We start from the raw sequence: 19,616 nt of genomic DNA, 5'->3' as shown, positions 1-19,616 counted from the left end.
CGTCTCATATACAGCCGCGATGTAGTCTTTGATGAGCAGCGAGGACCATTCATGCCTGTTTCTCCTGTTCCTGATCCAGCAGACCAGCCTATGCAGGGTCATGATTTGGGAGTTCGGCTTCCATTAGGTCCACCTGATGGGAGGGCTCTAGTAGCTCCTACAGCTCCAGTCCTGCCAGTGATACCTGTACAGCCACCTCCGGCTTCTCCTGCGGATCACCTCGTTTTGAAGATGCTTCACCTGAGTTTGATCCAGATTCTTCTGATCAGGATCCTGCTGATCAAGCATCTCCTAGTACTACTGTTGGTCATTCTCCTCTCCGGCCTAAGTGGTGGGCTAAGACACTTGCTGATCTTCATGATGATGAGCTCATTGATGGGAGAACTACTCGGAAAAAGAGCAAAACTATAGATTCTGTTAACTTTGCTCTTATGGCCAACATTCACAGTGTGTTTGAACCTCAAACATATTCCGAGGCTAAAGGAATTCCAGAGTGGGAACAGGCCATGCAATCTGAACACCAGAGCTTGCTGAAGAACAACACTTGGGTCCTTTCTGATCTTCCCCCAGGGAAGAAACCCATTAGCTGCAAATGGGTCTACAAAATCAAATACAAATCAGATTGTACTTTGGATAAGTACAAAGCTCGTTTAGTGGCAAAGGGCTTTTCTCAACGTCAGGGCATTGATTATGAGGAGACCTTTGCTCCTACTGCAAAGATGAGCACCATCAGATTAGTCCTAGCCATGGCAACACAGTTTGGCTGGAAGGTCCATCAGATGGACGTAAAGAGTGCTTTCCTGAATGGTGATCTCCATGAAGAGGTCTACATGACGCAGCCTCCTGGTTTCAAGGTTGCTGGTAAAGACCATCAGGTTCTCAGATTGGTAAAAGCTCTCTATGGTTTGAAGTAGGCCCCTCGGGCATGGTACATCAAGATTGATACGTACCTCAGTGATCAAGGCTTCAAGAGGAGTTCTTCAGACTCAAATCTGTACATCAACACTACTGACAGTGACATCATCCTTCTGGTTATCTATGTGGATGATCTGATCATCACTGGCAGTTCGGCATCTTTGATTCAGGGAATCAAACAACAATAATGCCAGTCTTTTGATATGACTGACCTTGGGCTCATGCATTATTGCTTAGGTGTTGAAGTTTGGCAACAGTCTTCTGGTATATTCATCTCTCAGTCCAAATATGCTAGGGCCTTGTTAGACAAATTCCGAATGCAGGATTGCAAACCTGCATCTACACCTATGGAGAAAGGTCTCAAGTTATCAGCCAAGTCTGATTCTCCTTCCGTTGATGATACTACGTATAGGCAACTAGTAGGCAGCCTCATCTACCTATCTGCTACTAGGCCTGATATCAGCTTCGCAGTCAGCTATATTTCATGCTTTATGACAGCTCCTAAGGCTGATCATTGGATGGCAGCAAAGCGTGTGCTTCGTTATGTGAAGGGAACTTCTGATTATGGACTTCTGTATTCTCGGAGTTCTAATCCTAAACTCAGTGGGTTCACAGATTCAGATTGGGCAGGCTCTGTTGATGATAAAAAGTCAACATCTGGATATGTGTTTAGTTTGGGATCCGGTGCAGTCACATGGACCAGCAAGAAGCAGCAGGCAGTTTCTCTCTCTTCTACAGAGGCTGAATACAGAGGGACTGTTAAGGCAAGATGTGAAGCTGTCTGGCTTCGTTGGATGCTTGGGGATATGCAGATGTCACCAGCAAGACCGACTACTCTGTTTGTTGATAACGAAGGCGTTATCAAGTTAGCACGGAATCCAGTCTTCAGCTTGGTGTGTTAGATAGATTAACCATTAAGGGAGGGTATTACAATAATAGATAAGACGTCTATTATTAGTTAATGGTTATCTTGTAAATATCTTTAGCTTTAGTTTGCTTTCTTTTTTGCTTTCTTTGGAATAGAATGTTTCTATTCTTTACGATCGTTTCCTAAGGAAACATCGTCTCATTCTTTTGTATAAATTGACCTTTCGGTCTCTGTTATTGATAAGCAAGTATTTACCAATTACCTCGTAATAAAAATTTGCCACGATATTCGATACATGATTATATTTGATTCACCTAAATATTATATAATATTGAAGAAACTAAAATTAATTCACCAATAATTATCATAATTATTAGTTACTTTATGGATATATTACCAATATTTAGTTTTCACTATTGATTTAAAATATAATGTAATTGTTCTCATAATTTGCATGAGATAAAATTTGTTCAATTTTGATTTGTAATATTCCATGAGGATTAACGAACTTCCTATTATTATTGAGATCCGCTAATATTTTCTACTCAAAATTTATGATTCCAAAATAATCGCCAATGTAAATAATAATTAAAATAAAAAAATTGAGAGATTCACCAATAAAAATAATTTGGTTTTTCAAAATAATGAAAGATTCACCAATATTTTATATCTTTTTTTAGAGGGGAGTTTCTTAAAGTTTACCCTAAATACAAGAGGCTTCTGCCCAAGGATAATATTCTAGATTTTGATCAAATATCATAGCTCTTGTAGCTTCTATAATTGTTCTATTCTTCCTTTCTGCTACCTTGTTTTGTTGCGGGTTATAAGTAACAGTATACTCCCTCTTAATTCCTATTTCTTTACAAAATTTGTTAAACAAATTTGAGGTATACTTGTCTCCATTATCAGTCCTAAGAGTTTTAATTTTATGTCCTGATAAGTTTTCAGTTGGTTTTAAATTTTTAAAATCTCTTCAGGATTTATTCTGATTCTTTGCATTTTAAGAAGTAGACCAAGTTTTCCTAGAGAATTCATCTATAATAAGCATATAGTACTAGAATCCTCCAAGAGAAGGAACAAACATAGGTCCACATAAATCTGAGTGTATTAATTCCAAAACATTGTTAGTTTTTCTAGTGCTATCATGAAATGGACTTTTAGTGTTCTTACCTAGAGCACATCCTTTGCATATGCTTGAGTGATCTTTATTTAGTTTAGGTAAACCGGTAAGCATCTTCTTCATAGTTGATAAGGTTTTGAAATTTGGATGTCCTAACTTTCTGTGCCATATTTCATTTATATCAGCAACTTCATGAATTAAGGCTTGAATAGGTCGACTAGGTTCCAAATTTAATTCATACAAATACCCTTTTCTTTGACCAATCAATTTTGCTTTCTTAAATGAGGTGTTCTTAGCCTAGGTTATGACTTATTGTCCATGAATGCAACATTATGTCCATCATCTTCAAGTGTTGTAACCAAGATTAGATTCTTTTTTATTCCTGGTACATAGAGTACTCCTTTGAGAAGAAGAGAACTGCTTGACTTTAGTTTCAAGGTGCAATTTCCAATTCCTTTGACGAAATGTGCTGAATTATCACCGATAGTGGCTTTTCCATTAACCTTTTTTGATATAGAGTTTAGTGCTTCTTTGTATCCTGTAATATGTCGAGATGATCCATTGTCAATTGCCCATGCCTTACTTGAGACTTCATTTGATAGTGCCGAATACAATACACGATTCTCAGGATCATAGATATCTTCTTCTCTAGTAATGTTTGTACAATTCATTTGCTGTTTAGAATTCTTAGGGCAATTAGATCTGTAGTGTCCAAATTTTTCGCATTTGAAGCATTTTATTTTGGATAGATCTATCTTAGGTTTGTCATTCTTTTGATTACCCTTTTTCTTCTTGAAGTACTTCTTCTTGCTTTTATAGGAATTTGTATTAAGAACATGAAGTTCTTCATCTTCAGTTTTCAATTTTTCCCCCTTAAGTTTTCTAGATTCTTCCTAAAGACAATCTCCCTTAAGTCTATTGAAGTCAGGATGATTATCTCTGGCACTTACTCCTTGTGCGGATGTTTCCCATGAATCTAGTAATCCATCTATAGCCATTAGTGTTAGTTCCGTGTCATTAATGATAGTTCATATACTTGCAAGTTCATTTCTTAGACTAGCAACCCTTAGGAAGTAAGAGTTCATCGATTCTCCCTTGTTTATTTGTATATGATTTAGTTGCCTTTTTAGTGTGAGAACTCTAGTTGCATTGTTAACCTCATATGCATTTAGTAATGCATTCTTCATATCAAATGTTGTTTGATGTTTCGTTAGCATGGGTACTATATCTTTTTTCACTCCATCTAATATGATTTGAATGACTCTCCTATTTCCTTTATTCCAGATAGTTTTATGAGGTTCCACAATAGGTTGTTTGGATGCTGAATCAACAAATTGTTTTACATCATTTTTTTTCAAGAATCATCATGATTCTGAATTTCCAAGCATCAAAGTGTTCTTTCCCATCAAACCTGCCCTCGGGTCTGATTGTGTATGCCATTGAAGATAGGAGAATGATGCTAGATATATGCCAAGTCTGATTATTTAATTTGCAGAGCCTAGGTTCGACTACCAAAGTTCTAATACCAAGTAAAGTTTCTGCAAAATTCTGTTATGAATAAGACTTAGATTGTACCTTCTTTCTACTTGCTGTAGATAATTGTCAATATGCAGTCTTGAAAGAATGGAGAGATATAATTCTGGAAATGTTTTTCACTTCTGCAAGTTGTCTTAGGATAGTATTGATTAAGGAGCAGATTTGTTGTTTCTTGTGTATCCTTAAACTTCAACCACACCCTTATTAAATATAGAGATCAAGGGGCATTTCCTTACGAAGGACATGTCCCTTCCAAAGTCTGCTTTGACTAATCCTTTAAGTCTACGACTTTCCATGCAATTATTAGTGTAGTCCTAAACTAACCAAAGTGATTAGTTAGACCTTAAAATTTGTATTTCAAGATAGGCGCTGATATCCATAAGAGAATAAGACAGTGACTTCAGATCAATATAAAGAAAGATCAGATCAGCATGATTTGAAAGTTACAGAATTAACAATTGGTACATCCATTAGAGGCATCTTGGATTGAGAGGGAGTTCACAGTTCCTTACCAAGCCTCTCGCTAAATGAAGGTAGAACACTTCCGAGGTAAACTTGGTATGATTATAATTATTGAGAATGAAAAACAACATATTTGCTTATTATACTAATGAAACAAATTATTAATCATAAATGTTATTTGGGCCTTGTGTACATGATGAGGAAGTGACAACTTCCAAATGATTATCACTTGTATTTGCAAAAGTAATTGGAAGGTCACGATCTTTCAATAACTTAATCTTCTATTATGGACATCTTATGATGTCTAAGCAGATCATGATAGATTATAACTTGCACGGTGGATTAAGTTCCTTAATCAGACTAGGACCTTCTATTGTGATGGACATTTTATGATGTCTAATTAGATCATGATAGATGATAACTTGCATGGTGGATTAAGTTCCTTAAACAAACCATGGCCTTCTATTGTGATGGACATTTTATGTATGTCTAAGCATATCATAATAGATGATAACTTGTATGGTGGATTAAGTTCCTTAAACAGATCATGGCCTTCTATTATGATGGACGTCTTATGATGTCTAAGTAGATCATGATAGATGATAACTTGCATGGTGGATTAAGATCCTTAAATAGACCATGAATGTTTCTATGGTGAGTATTATTGAGGATACATTATCTATGGACTTTTTTTTGATTTCTTGGTGAATATCACGCGACTTGATATTCTGAGGCCATTACTCCTAGTGTCATGAGATGATATCTAAATTTTGAGTAGCTTTTGATCAAAGATATTACTTTGAGGTAATATCTAACCATGTGTTTATCCTCCCTAGCTAAGAGGGAGAGTTGATGTTGTAGCTTCAGTTGATTGAATTGATCTAGAAACAATTCCTCTGTGGTTATTGGTTAAACATTATTACATTTAATTAATCGTCAATTAGACATATCAACCTATATATATATGTTTGTATTGTTGTTGATATTGTCTATTGACAATTAATTTACAATAACCAATATTTATTAACATAGAGACATGTCTCTTCATGAGACATTTCTCTTCTACTCCTATATATGCATATTCAAATTTGCACTTGGAAACACATACCCTACAGGCAATGCTAATGCATGTGCAGCGATCATAAAACCTAACATTTAGGATGATTATTTTGCTTAACATCATTCCTCCATGTTCTTAATTTCATGTTTAATATTCATATCCATTTTCGGTTATGTTGATTTGGCTCTGGGGAATTGTCCGCTTATATATTACAGTTTGAAAGTAATCCGTGTTTGTGACTATGCCAGCTTTAACTGTTCATGTTACTCCTATATTACAGTTTGAAACTTCTCTGTCTTTGTGACTAGGCCAGCTGTAACTGTTCATGTTGCAATGTATAAAATCCTTAAAAAATGGTAAATAGTTTGGCAATATTAAGTTTTGCTACTCGTTCTATAAATTGAAACTATAAACAATTAGCCGATCTCCTATCATTGAAGTCACAAAAGTTTGTAGCAATAATTTTTTACGACCATTGATATATAGTTGGCTGGATATTCCAATACATGATTCATCACTGGGGATATTTCCTCAGTGTCTATGCTGACCTCAAGTTCTTTGCTATAGGAACAATAACCTTACACTGCAAAGTGATGCTTTTTGCAACTCTATGTGCTGTCTATATCATATTTTCATAATATAATCCTTAACATGCTCACTTTCGTGCACAGCAGTTTTCATACTCTTCAATATTATGACAAAATGGCTACCAATAGGCTTGGAAATCAATGATGTTGCAGAGTCCTTAGAAAGTATCGTTTTAAGATTATTGATACTTTTCTTAACACCCAGTTGAAGCCTCCTCTTCCAAATAGCCAAGCAGCTTAACCAAGGCAAGAAAATTCTAAGAAGATGCTTCTCATGATGTGTGAAACTGGACTAGATGTAGTTGTGAAGTTACACTGCCAAGAAGGTGGTGTACCTAGTTTTATTAGAATTGCCAACTGGATTGGTTGCCCCTTCTTGACAAGCAATGGGCCCAATGACTTCTAATTTTGATTCCAGTGAACATTAGAAAATTCTTAGTGCAAAAGTAACACTCTTCCACATGCACCAATTAAAACGTCTTACATTCATTTTTCACTGATTTCAAAGATTTAGAGTGTCGATGCCATCAAACCATAGTAAATGTATCGGGATGAGAGATCTGATATGAATACCCTGTTTATAGAAGGTGGGAGACAGATATTTAAAGACAGTAAAGTTAAAGAATTATTTATAATTTTTAGCTTTAAAAATACTCAGTGGCTGTAGAAATTTGAAAATTTAAAATGCTTAAAATTGTAAACTCATTTTTCAAAGTTCTGACCCAATGTGAACAAAAGAAAACATTAATTATATTGAAATTTGAAATCATCATCATTACATAAATAACATTTTTTTAAATTAAAATCACCCTGAAGTAGCAAATTGGGAACTAATACTGGAATTGCATTATATAAAAGTATGGTATGGGGGTACTCGGGGAACTATTCTTTCAATTAATTGATTAAACTTTAATGCATGTAGAAAACTTTATCTCTTTTATTGTTTGTTACCTTACTAGTAATGTTGGGCTTTGACAAGCAAATTTTCTGCTGGAAAAAAACTTTTGTACTTTCTTGCAAAAAGACAGAAACTACAAGATCTAGGGTACATGAGATGCATCCCTCACTCCTCAAAACATTTCTCCTGTCCTTGACATGGATTAAGTGATGTCTCCTATGACAGGAGATGCCCCTCCCATGTGTTGGCACTATCCTCCAAAAAAAGAGCATAAAGATAAAAAATGAAGAAACTCAAAAATAAGGGAGTGGGCAGTGGTGAAGTTTGGAAGGACCAATGAAGGTGCTTGCACACCAATGTTTGCAGAAGCAAAGTCTACAGAATTATTAGACAATTCTTAAATTGTATAGGGAATGCGAGATTATTATATTGATCAATAAGAGCTTCAGTCTGTGAACAATTTTCTGTTCCACATAAGTCTCTGATATTTTTTTCCTTTGGCTTATGTTTAAATGATTTCCTTTGCCCTCTGTTGAAACAATATTACTCTGTATTGAACTGTGAACTAATAATATGGATGGATAGATTATAGTGTTAGTATTTTGTTTTGGTCAATGAAGTTGGCCTGGGGGACTACATCTATTATAGTGAACAGAAAAGAAATACACGAGTTGCTTCTCTAGCAAGGACAGCCATGAACCACCACGTTTATGGAGCTGGGAGTCACACTACTTAATAACTTATCATAGGCATCCTTAAATGAACATTTCTGTCTCTCAAATTTAATGTTCAGGGAGTGTTATCTATACAAATTCTCCATGCAAGTATTCTACCAATCAAGTCTATACATTTCGGCAAGTTTGGTTATACTTTCATCATGGTCTACTAGGATATATCATCCTTATTGTACATAGTCTTATCCCTGCTAAGCATTACAAGAGTCTAGTCAATTCCTATAGATGGAGCTACTTCGGTTGTCAACTTTAGAAATTCAATGCCCCAATTTTCTTGGTTCTTGTGTCATTCCTTGTTTTGACCACTATTCAAGATGATAAATGATGTCCAAGGGCCTAAGGTGCCCAATTGTTTAGGGTCTAATACTACCTTTTATGGCAATCCAATGGTTGCTAAATTGTTCAAGGTCCAAGCCTCTAACCTTTGTGGAAATCCCATTCTCGTGACAACCTTATTCGACACTATCCTCAATGCTCTACACCATTGGGGTTTGATTATTGTCTCCACCCAACTCTAATGAACTCCATTTCTTCGCTTGCTTCTAGGAGAATTGCTTGAAGTGTGGAAGAGATATCAAGATTCACTATACACCTATCCTCCATCCGTACAAAAGATTATCCGAATATTGTTTGAATAGGATGGATGATGATAATTGTGTTGGTTTTAAACAATTTTCAATCTCGAGTTGGTTGTGGCTATGAGAAATACAATTTGGCATTTCTTTGCCACTAGCTTAACCATAACATCCATGTTATGAAGCTCCAAATGCTTGTGAAAATGTGGTGCATAAGTAAAGCTCCTTGAAGCTACTAGATACATCTGAAGTCATGATGTTCTAGCGGCTTCTAAGTACTAGTGTGAAAGCATTCATGTGCTAGAATGTTGGTTTGTCATCAATTTTATGCACAGCCTAGGGGAGATACAAATCATTCACCACCTCCAAAATGTAAATGCTAATGAGGAGGCCAAGGGGAGCTCAAGGCACTTTTGAATTGCTAATAATACAATCTATGTTACCATTTTTGTTGCAAATTTTGCGAAGTAGTTTGTTTGATTATCTCTTATAAATATGTTAAATAGTGAAGGCCATTAATGAGTCCAAGAGAGGCCATATTTTCCTTAGAATATTTTTGTTCTTCTAGTGGGGAGTTTCTCTATTTTTAATGGCATTCAAAATTACCATAGAATCCCTTGCAATGTATATCTATTTGACTCCAAATCGTTTGCACACTTGTAATCAATGAGTAATGCCTATGCCTTGGCTTCATGTTATCCTTGATTATGCAATTGGATGCATTGCTAATCAATTTCCATTTGTGATCCTTGATTATGCAATTGATGCTCAAGGTTTTCTGGTTACTCCTAGAGGCACTGTCAAACTTTAATTTGAGCCATTCCTCCAATGAAACTATCTATTTGATGCCTTCTCTTGGGCTAACAAGTGAAGAGCACCACCAACCTTAATAATGGGGTGAGCTCACGACCTTTTTCATTTTTTCATCTATTCATTGTCTCATGATTGGAAAATTTTGTTTCTTGTGTGTTGTCTTCATTGTACTATTAATAGCCTCTTGTTTTGCATTTTATAACATGGATATGGACAGCTCCGCCCACATCTCTTTCCTTGGGGAAATTGGTTTATTTTTTTTTCTTTTTAGGTCTTCAAGGATCATTGGTGGGTGGAGGTTTGAGATGTTGAAAAGGTGGCAAACAACTTAAAATGGAGAACTAGAACAGAGAGAGAAAACATCAACAAAGTGAACACCAACTTTCACATGGAAAACCATTTTGGGTAAAAACCGCAACACATCAATTGCTTCAATTCATGAAATGGGCACCGACCCTGATTACATAAGTGAGCATCAGCTCATGAGAGCACTAACTCCCCTCGAAGCAGCAACACTAATCAGCTGAAACACCAACTTCAGTATGAGACAATCTCAATTACAAAACTCAATAATTTTTTTATATGCTCCCTTCAAACACCTTGCAAGATTTACAAAACACTCCCTCAATTACTCCTTGTGTACAGCAATGATAAACAATGATTGTGAACCGATGATTGATACCGAATGGGGCTGTTATCTCAAAAGCTAAGATATCAATTCTCTCCTCTTTGTGTTGGTGTGAATTAGATGTGTTTGGGTGTGTGGATGCATTTGGGTTCTGCCCAGATGCTCACAGGAAGGGCATCCACCAAGAATCCACAAGCTCGAGATGCACTTCTTGGGAGCATCCGACGGCAGCTTGGATCATATTGGTGAGTGTAGAGAAAGATTGTTTGATTAGCTTTTGTTCTTTGTGGATACAAGTGTTTGAAGTGTTCTGAACTTCATTATGTTGCTTGCAGGCATTTATAGTATAATAACCTGAGTGGCATTGTCAATACATTTGTTTAACTCCTAAGGTGTCAGTTCGGATTCTAGTTCGGATGCAGGTTCAACATTCAGGTTCAAAACTTTATCAATTTTTATTTTGGGCGGTGTTCGAGTTCTTTTTGGGTTCGGTCGTACACAATTTTTTTAAATATATATGTAAAAATATGCTACAGCAAATAAGTTCATACACCACTTTGCTAATATTAAAACACTCATGCAAAATACACCACCACATATATTAACAATTTTGTTCGAATGGCATGACATGTCAAAATACACCACCAGATTAGTGTTTTAGTTCAAAACTTTAAAACAATAATGTCAACATTACTAATTAGTAATAAGTTATAAACTCATATGTGATCAAATATCAATGCATCATCAAAAATCATCAAAGAATTCATCATTAGTAGGCAGTTGTTGATTAGCAACACAATTAGTGCCACTAGCATCAACAGTCTCAGTCGTAGCTCTAGGATCAGCGCCATCATCACTATGTATCTTAGTGTAATGTCCCCATTGGTTGCCAACATTAGAATTTCAGAGATTAGCATAATATTGGATCCTCGTAGGCTAATGAGGATGCTTAGAGGGTCTTTTGAGGATTGATTCATCTCCAACATTCAACGATTTATGGATTTGGCCTTCATTTTATGTCATTTGGACTCCATTTGCCATACTTACTATGTATAGTAAGTCAGGGGTAATAGAGATGGACCCTTTCTATTTTTAGAAAGTGTATTTTGTCACATGGGGAATTATGAGGAGAGATTCCTATTTTAGACGGCATGGTAATCGGACAAGTATTTCAGAAGATATTGAAGTTCAAGTGACTTAAGTGATTTATTTATATATTATAATGTTATAAAGTTATAAAATCACTTAACTGACTAAAAGACGAAATAGTCTTTTATCCCACATTTCTAAGTTGTTCGTATCTCTCCTCATTTCGAGGTTATAAAGAAAGCATTTGCATTGGGATTGGGACCATGAAAAGATAGTAACATATTGTTATGAGAATTGGTTGCTTTAATGTGACTGATTGCCTTGAGGACGAAACCCTTTAACTAGTGGAGGAGCTGGACGTAGCCCCAACAACTCGTCAAAGACTCATTCATTTCCAAACGCAACACATTGAAGATGAGATTTCGTACAGTGGATAGTATTCAAGTAAGTATTGGCATGAGGCTGTGAATTTGTGATCTCTTACGTATCGAACTAGGTTCAGCTAGCAGCCAGTTTATTCATCAGTTGAGCAGTGGCCAACTTGGGATTACAGATGGTAGCAGGTCTGCCAACGTGGTGTAGGAGGAACAACATAAAAACATTTTTATCACAGGCAAACCGTGTGAAAGTCAGACAGGCCGTAGAAGGGACCACGGTGTCTGCTGGAGTAACAAGGAGTTGACAGGCCTGAGTGCATTGTGGGTGGCAGAAGTGTTGATACTGGATATTGGGAGTCTGGGACAGGAGACCTGTCCATTGACCCAGTTGCCACGTGAGCCAGCTCCAAAGCAATCGGACCAGCTATCCTTTTCATCATCGAAGGAAAGGTGGTAGCAACAATCTAGTATAAGTGCAGGCTTAAGCACGATGAAGATTGAAGTCATTAACAACATTACCAGGTGCACCATTATTTGTGTTGTTACTGTTGTATGAATTATGAATCTTAATATCAGAACTGCCTTGGTTAATACTGTTCGATTTACTTGATAGTTCTTTGTGTCATTCCACACGGAGATGGATTATTGTGGTTGGGATGTTAATTAATAAAACAAATTCATTAAATCTCCTTGCATATTTGTCTTATACATTATTATAGCTGTGGTATTGTGGGAAGTCCAAGATAGTGGTAAAATCTGCAGGTCACCATTTCCATCAGAGATTTGTCAGAACAGTCCTTTTACTGCTGAACGAGTACAGTGCCCAACATTGATACACCGCAGCCTTCATACCAGACTGCATGCAAACTGTTTGTTGAAATTCCACCTGATCAATTCTAACTTTTTGACAGATTTAGAGGGGAATCTTATAGCAGATCTAGAGGGGGATCTAACACTTAGGATCACCATCTTCAATTGCAAGTGCATCGAAGTGGACTTCCAACTCCGCAGCCTCTGGTTTGACATCCCATTGTTTTGCCTCCCCCTTTTTGAAGGTATTCTCTTTATCAGTTGTGAACCTCAAGTTTGAATGCACAAACACCAAGTTATCTGCCTTCTTGGAGTTTAGTTGGTTGTGTTTTATTGAATGGATGGAGTATGAGCTCCAATTCCTCTTAGATGATTATTAACTAGCAACCTATCAAAATTTGCAAATTTGAAATTATACAGTGAAGAGTTATTTAACAACAATAAATTAGAAATTATAATCATAAGATTAAAGGACTTGTGATAAAATTTTGATGGCAATGGGCTGCAAGTGTTGGTATCTTTGCCCATGGAAGTACCACCATTTATGAGTATCAACATTGTTCTCGTCTTCAAGAGTGTCAAGATCACAATCATTGGTGCTCGTGAAACTCATAAATTCAGACCTCACTGCAAGTCGTAGGTGCTCAGGAAAGAGTCTTCGAAGGGCCGCCTTGTACCCTTAAGCAACTTTAGGATTTCTGTATGGGGCAACTCTATTGATACTCCCCTTGAGGACTGATTGGCTATAGAACCTAGGGCTCAATGCAAAGGCAAGTAGATGCAAAGGGGTAGTCATTTTGTTTCATCTCTCTACCAGGTTTACCTGCAACTCCTTCAAGAACATTTCATTAGGATCTTGCTCTTTCTTATTTATGATATTTCTAATGTCCTCGATCACGGAGTCAATGCCATCATATACCTCACCTAAGCAAGGCCTATCCATGTCAGTGTATTGGATCAATGTCAATATAGGCCTCGGTGATCTTCAAAAGGTACTCAACACGATCCCACCAAGAGTCATCTAGTACCAACCTTCTTATGGCAGCTTCCTTGGTACTATTAGATTGCCTCCATACGCACCAATTAGCACTGGTTACCATTCTAGACAATGCCTCTTTAACATTGACAAGGTGTCTCAAAACAATGGTGTTGGAGGAAAAGCGGGTCTCAACAACCTATTTTAAAATCAAAACAATAATAGATTATTTTTTTGAAAACATAGAAAGTTTACTAAAGTGACTAGATTTCTAAAACATGTTTAGATTTGATAAGTAGGAGATGATTTCCACAGCTAGTCAAATTGTGATGTGAATATCAGGATTTAACTGTGCGATTTTGGAGTCAAACTCGATGACCCATGTTTCATGAGTAGTGATTCAACATGAATCCATCTCTCATGAGAATAAATGGAACACTTAGCACTCATTGGATCTAGGTGATGCTCACAGGGGTGAAGCACCGGGACTTCCCGGGAGGTCACCCATCCCAGTACTACTCCAGCCTGAGCGCGCTTAACTACGGAGTTTCCTCCACAGTTAAACCCAAAGCTTGCAACCCCATTTGCAAAACCTTCACCAAGTGTTGTGCCTTATGAACCATTCATTAGGAAGCCCCTTAAGCTCATCAATTGATAAGTAGGAGATGATTTCCACAGCTAGTCAAATTGTGATGTGAATATCAGGATTTAACTGTGCGATTTTGGAGTCAAACTCGATGACCCATGTTTCATGAGTAGTGATTCAACATGAATCCATCTCTCATGAGAATAAATGGAACACTTAGCACTCATTGGATCTAGGTGATGCTCACAGGGGTGAAGCACCGGGACTTCCCGGGAGGTCACCCATCCCAGTACTACTCCAGCCTGAGCGCGCTTAACTACGGAGTTTCCTCCACAGTTAAACCCAAAGCTTGCAACCCCATTTGCAAAACCTTCACCAAGTGTTGTGCCTTATGAACCATTCATTAGGAAGCCCCTTAAGCTCATCAATTGATAAGTAGGAGATGATTTCCACAGCTAGTCAAATTGTGATGTGAATATCAGGATTTAACTGTGCGATTTTGGAGTCAAACTCGATGACCCATGTTTCATGAGTAGTGATTCAACATGAATCCATCTCTCATGAGAATAAATGGAACACTTAGCACTCATTGGATCTAGGTGATGCTCACAGGGGTGAAGCACCGGGACTTCCCGGGAGGTCACCCATCCCAGTACTACTCCAGCCTGAGCGCGCTTAACTACGGAGTTTCCTCCACAGTTAAACCCAAAGCTTGCAACCCCATTTGCAAAACCTTCACCAAGTGTTGTGCCTTATGAACCATTCATTAGGTTTTGCAAATGGGGTTGCAAGCTTTGGGTTTAACTGTGGAGGAAACTCCGTAGTTAAGCGCGCTCAGGCTGGAGTAGTACTGGGATGGGTGACCTCCCGGGAAGTCTCGGTGCTTCACCCCTGTGAGCATCACCTAGATCCAATGAGTGCTAAGTGTTCCATTTATTCTCATGAGAGATGGATTCATGTTGAATCACTACTCATGAAACATGGGTCATCGAGTTTGACTCCAAAATCGCACAGTTAAATCCTGATATTCACATCACAATTTGACTAGCTGTGGAAATCATCTCCTACTTATCAATTGATGAGCTTAAGGGGCTTCCTAATGAATGGTTCATAAGGCACAACACTTGGTGAAGGTTTTGCAAATGGGGTTGCAAGCTTTGGGTTTAACTGTGGAGGAAACTCCGTAGTTAAGCGCGCTCAGGCTGGAGTAGTACTGGGATGGGTGACCTCCCGGGAAGTCCCGGTGCTTCACCCCTGTGAGCATCACCTAGATCCAATGAGTGCTAAGTGTTCCATTTATTCTCATGAGAGATGGATTCATGTTGAATCACTACTCATGAAACATGGGTCATCGAGTTTGACTCCAAAATCGCACAGTTAAATCCTGATATTCACATCACAATTTGACTAGCTGTGGAAATCATCTCCTACTTATCAATTGATGAGCTTAAGGGGCTTCCTAATGAATGGTTCATAAGGCACAACACTTGGTGAAGGTTTTGCAAATGGGGTTGCAAGCTTTGGGTTTAACTGTGGAGGAAACTCCGTAGTTAAGCGCGCTCAGGCTGGAGTAGTACTGGGATGGGTGACCTCCCGGGAAGTCCCGGTGCTTCACCCCTGTGAGCATCACCTAGATCCAATGAGTGCTAAGTGTTCCATTTATTCTCATGAGAGATGGATTCATGTTGAATCACTACTCATGAAACATGGGTCATCGAGTTTGACTCCAAAATCGCACAGTTAAATCCTGATATTCACATCACAATGTTTAGATTTTTTAAGCAATCAACTTACCTTCAATAGCTCCAATTTCAAGAATTGTCTAAATATGACTTGCGTTATATGGTGGGTCGTGACAAACATTTGGATATCTTGTGCCTCTTTATACATTTTTTTTATCCACTCAACCATAGTGCCAATTTTTTGCAGCATTAGGTTGAGTGAGTGCGCAACACAAGGTGTCCAAAAAATTTGTTCATACTGCTCCTCAACCAGTAAGCCGACAACTCTACAATTCTTTGCATTGTCGATAATTACTTGAACAACATTTTGAGGGCCAACTTGCTTGATAGTTTGGATGTGAATGTTTGCAATGAAAGGGCCATCCTTTACTTCTCCCTCACAATCCACAACTTTAAAAAATATTGCACCTCTTATAGACATTGCAATAACATACACTAAATGATGGTTCCTTGCATCTTTCCATCCATTCAATACTATTGTCACACCTAGTTTGATCCATGAATCTTTAATGGGCAGCATGACATTTTATCCTCTCATAACCAGGGCCCTTGAACCCCTTTGGAGCCTCATTAACTGCCCTCACCATGTATTACCAATACGGTGAGCAAACAGCATTAAATGACAATCCATTTACATAGATGCATTTGGCTATGGCTTGATCAGCATTGTTTCTAGCTTCATTTTGGAATAATGATTCCAAGGGTCGCATTGCTCTCTTACTAACAATCTGTTGTTGAGGAGGACACAAGAATGGATGACCCCCTGCAGGTGGTTCACTGGGAGTGGTAGTTGAAGACATAGATGATGTTTTTCCTTTATTTAAAGGCCTACCACTTTCCAACGGATGAGGTGAATTTGCCCTCCCAACAACTTCCTTTGCTTGCTTTTGTTCTTGAATGTATTTATTTACAATGTGATTTGGAAGGAAGGTTTTAGGTAGCACTCCGTTTACTCTTGGCTTCCCGGTACAAAATTTAATGTCTTTTGAGGAATAAAGCACAAATTTGCTTTCACTCTACTATAAGAGCTACTAAATTCCTCTTTGCAGTGGCTACAAATCCACACATAACCTCCTCCACTTGGCATTGGTCGAATCATTTGCACATATTTCTAAAGTGAGGAACATTTGTCGATTTTGAAGTGGTTATTGGCAATAGAAGCACTTGCAGCCATGATAGAATCTACAAACAAACAAAACAAGTTACTACAGTGAGAAAAGGCAATGACAAGCACTTCAAATTGATAATCGTGAACACTAATTAGCAGAGAATTGAATAAGCATAATTATAATATTATTATTACTCAATTCTCTACTAATTAGTGTTTACCGTTATCATGGATTTACAAGGCAAATTGCTATATTGATAGTTCTTTGAGGTTTTAGCAATGAAATTTACATCTTGCCGATTGTTTGTGGAGTGATTGTTTTCTGATTCTATATGTATCAAAAGCATGATTATAATAAAATTAAAAAAATTAAAAACAATTAAAAAACTAACAAAACATTAAAATACCTGGCCAAGTGGAAGGCTGGCTCACTGCTTGACTGCTGGCTTAGTGCAAAGTGGAATGCTGGTTCAGTGCAAAATGGAAGTCAAACACTGTGGAAGTTGAATGCACAAAATGAAGACTTCCGCTGAGAAAAATCCCAAATGCAGGTGGTAATATGCACTAAATATTTGTGACGGCATTGTTTTAGGTATTTTGCTGTATAAGAGGCCAAAACAGGGTCATTTTAGGTTTGTTGCTGCTCAAAAAGCACTTTATTCCAAAATTGAAAAGTCAACAAAATAATGTGTTTGCCAAACTTGCTATAAATTCTGCCCGGGCTTCGCTGAGGTTTAACACATTCACTACAAATTTCCCCAAAATTGACCAGGGTTCGAAATACCGAATCCGCAGGGAATTTCGCAGGAAATAGATGAATTTGATAAGACTTCGAATCAACTACGAATTTCAGGGAATTGAATGTTGAATTTGAGGATGTTGGAGCGGATACGACAACTTAGTTTAAAACTAACAGATTTGTAATTTTGTTTCCCATTGTAATTTTGTTTACCATTGCAATTAGATTTAACAAGTTGCTTCACTAAGGGTGCCAATCAGTGAGTTTGAATAGAAGTGTAGATAACAGGGGTTTAGGGGACAACACTCACTCATATCACCACTCCATATTCAACACTGCCAACACCTCACAGCTCTACTAACCTGAGTTGGGATGGCCAGGATCAAACATATCTATCCGAGTGGTTGCAGCATACAAGTCAGAATTTTTTTCAGATCCGTGAAGCATAGACAGTTAATTGTTTCCCAATCAGTTGAGTTTGTTAGTTGCTGCGTAACGTACCAATTGCAGATTCTATTGATAGCAAATTGCTTTTATCTCAATATATTTGGGGCTGTACAATTTTCATGGAACAGTAGCAAATTACTTATACTTTTAAGTTGTTAAACTTCTCACAGAATCAATAGATTATGCATTATGGTTTGCTTTGAATATTGGTGATTGATGGAAGTGTAGTGCAGCTGTTCACATTTCTTATTTTCAGATTTGGAATCTTGAAGTTGAGAAATGTACTAATTAGTTATTTCAATTTGTATATGTCACTTTGTGTTTGTGAAGTTTGAAGTTGAACTATCAATGGTGAAGTATCATGCTATGGAATGGTTTATTTTTGAATATGTCTTGCATTTCTTTGCATATATAAATTATAGTATTATATATATATATACATACATAATACATATACATACATACATACATACATATATACATACATACATATATACATACATATACATATATGTACATACATATCTATATATATATATATCTAATTGTGTATATATATGTGTGTATATATTTATATATATGTACATATATATAAATGTGTATACATGTGTGTGTGTGTATAGACACACACACAGAGTCCAGACGCAAAAAAAAAAAAAAAAATTCGTGCATCTGCACATCTGATTCTTGCATCCACATCACCATGAGCAAAAGTATATGCTTTGAAGACATGGGTCATGAAGTGAGTATCGAACTCCCAATATATTCTCCAAATTGCATGCAGATATGAGCAGTATTCAGTCGAGAACAAGAAACCGTAGCTTTATACCCAGGATACCCCTAATTTCTTTGACTACTTTATGCACCTCTTATAAAGCCAACAAGAATGACCCAAAGTGTCACAAAAAGGACCAAATGATGGAAAAGATCACACACTAATTTCAAAAAACAATGCTAGCAATGTCATCACAGGAAGACTCAGCTTCAGGCTATTAGACTACCATTATTAGGAAGAATATCTCAGACTAAGCAGACAGATCAAGTATCTATTGCTGGTTCTCCCCACTTGCATTCACAGCAGACAGAAATGTTTCAACTCTTCGAATCATCTTCCACACTGTCACATAAACCATATCAAAAACCAAATATTCATATCGGCTCACAAAAATATCATGAAGTCACCTTCTCTAAGTATGATACTAGAAATATTTTTCCGGCAAGATCAGAATAAGCTAATACTTCATGCATACAATAAATAGCCTGTAAATATTTATAGTGATCAAGTTTGGAATACCTGCCCCCCATAAATTTTACTAATAGCCAGCTAAAGAAATCTTATTTTTTAAAATTTGAAACAAGGTATCATCTTCACCATTAACCACAATTTCCTCCAATGAATGTTTCTCACAACCCAGATATTTAGAGAATAATCATCACACGGCTCAATATAGCATCCATTGACTTTATCCTGGAAAAACAACTCCATATGCAATGGCTTGGCTGAGTATAACCTTTTGTGCCATGGTTCCATCTTGTCCTCCAAAGT

At 37.2% G+C, this 19,616-nt stretch overlaps 1 protein-coding gene across 1 annotated transcript in view; it reads left to right on the top strand.

Moving 5' to 3' along the window:
- Positions 1–19,616, top strand: part of LOC149530420 (uncharacterized) — a 150,513-nt gene that overhangs the window by 73,561 nt on the left and 57,336 nt on the right. The window lies entirely within an intron of this gene.

Source organism: Cupressus sempervirens, chromosome 11 (assembly GCF_028749045.1).
Source record: "Cupressus sempervirens isolate cs-2001-9-10 chromosome 11, ASM2874904v1, whole genome shotgun sequence".
NCBI classification, from domain to species: domain Eukaryota; kingdom Viridiplantae; phylum Streptophyta; class Pinopsida; order Cupressales; family Cupressaceae; genus Cupressus; species Cupressus sempervirens.
Note: the sequence above shows the minus strand (reverse complement) of the source record. Positions and strands in the feature narration are given on the sequence as shown.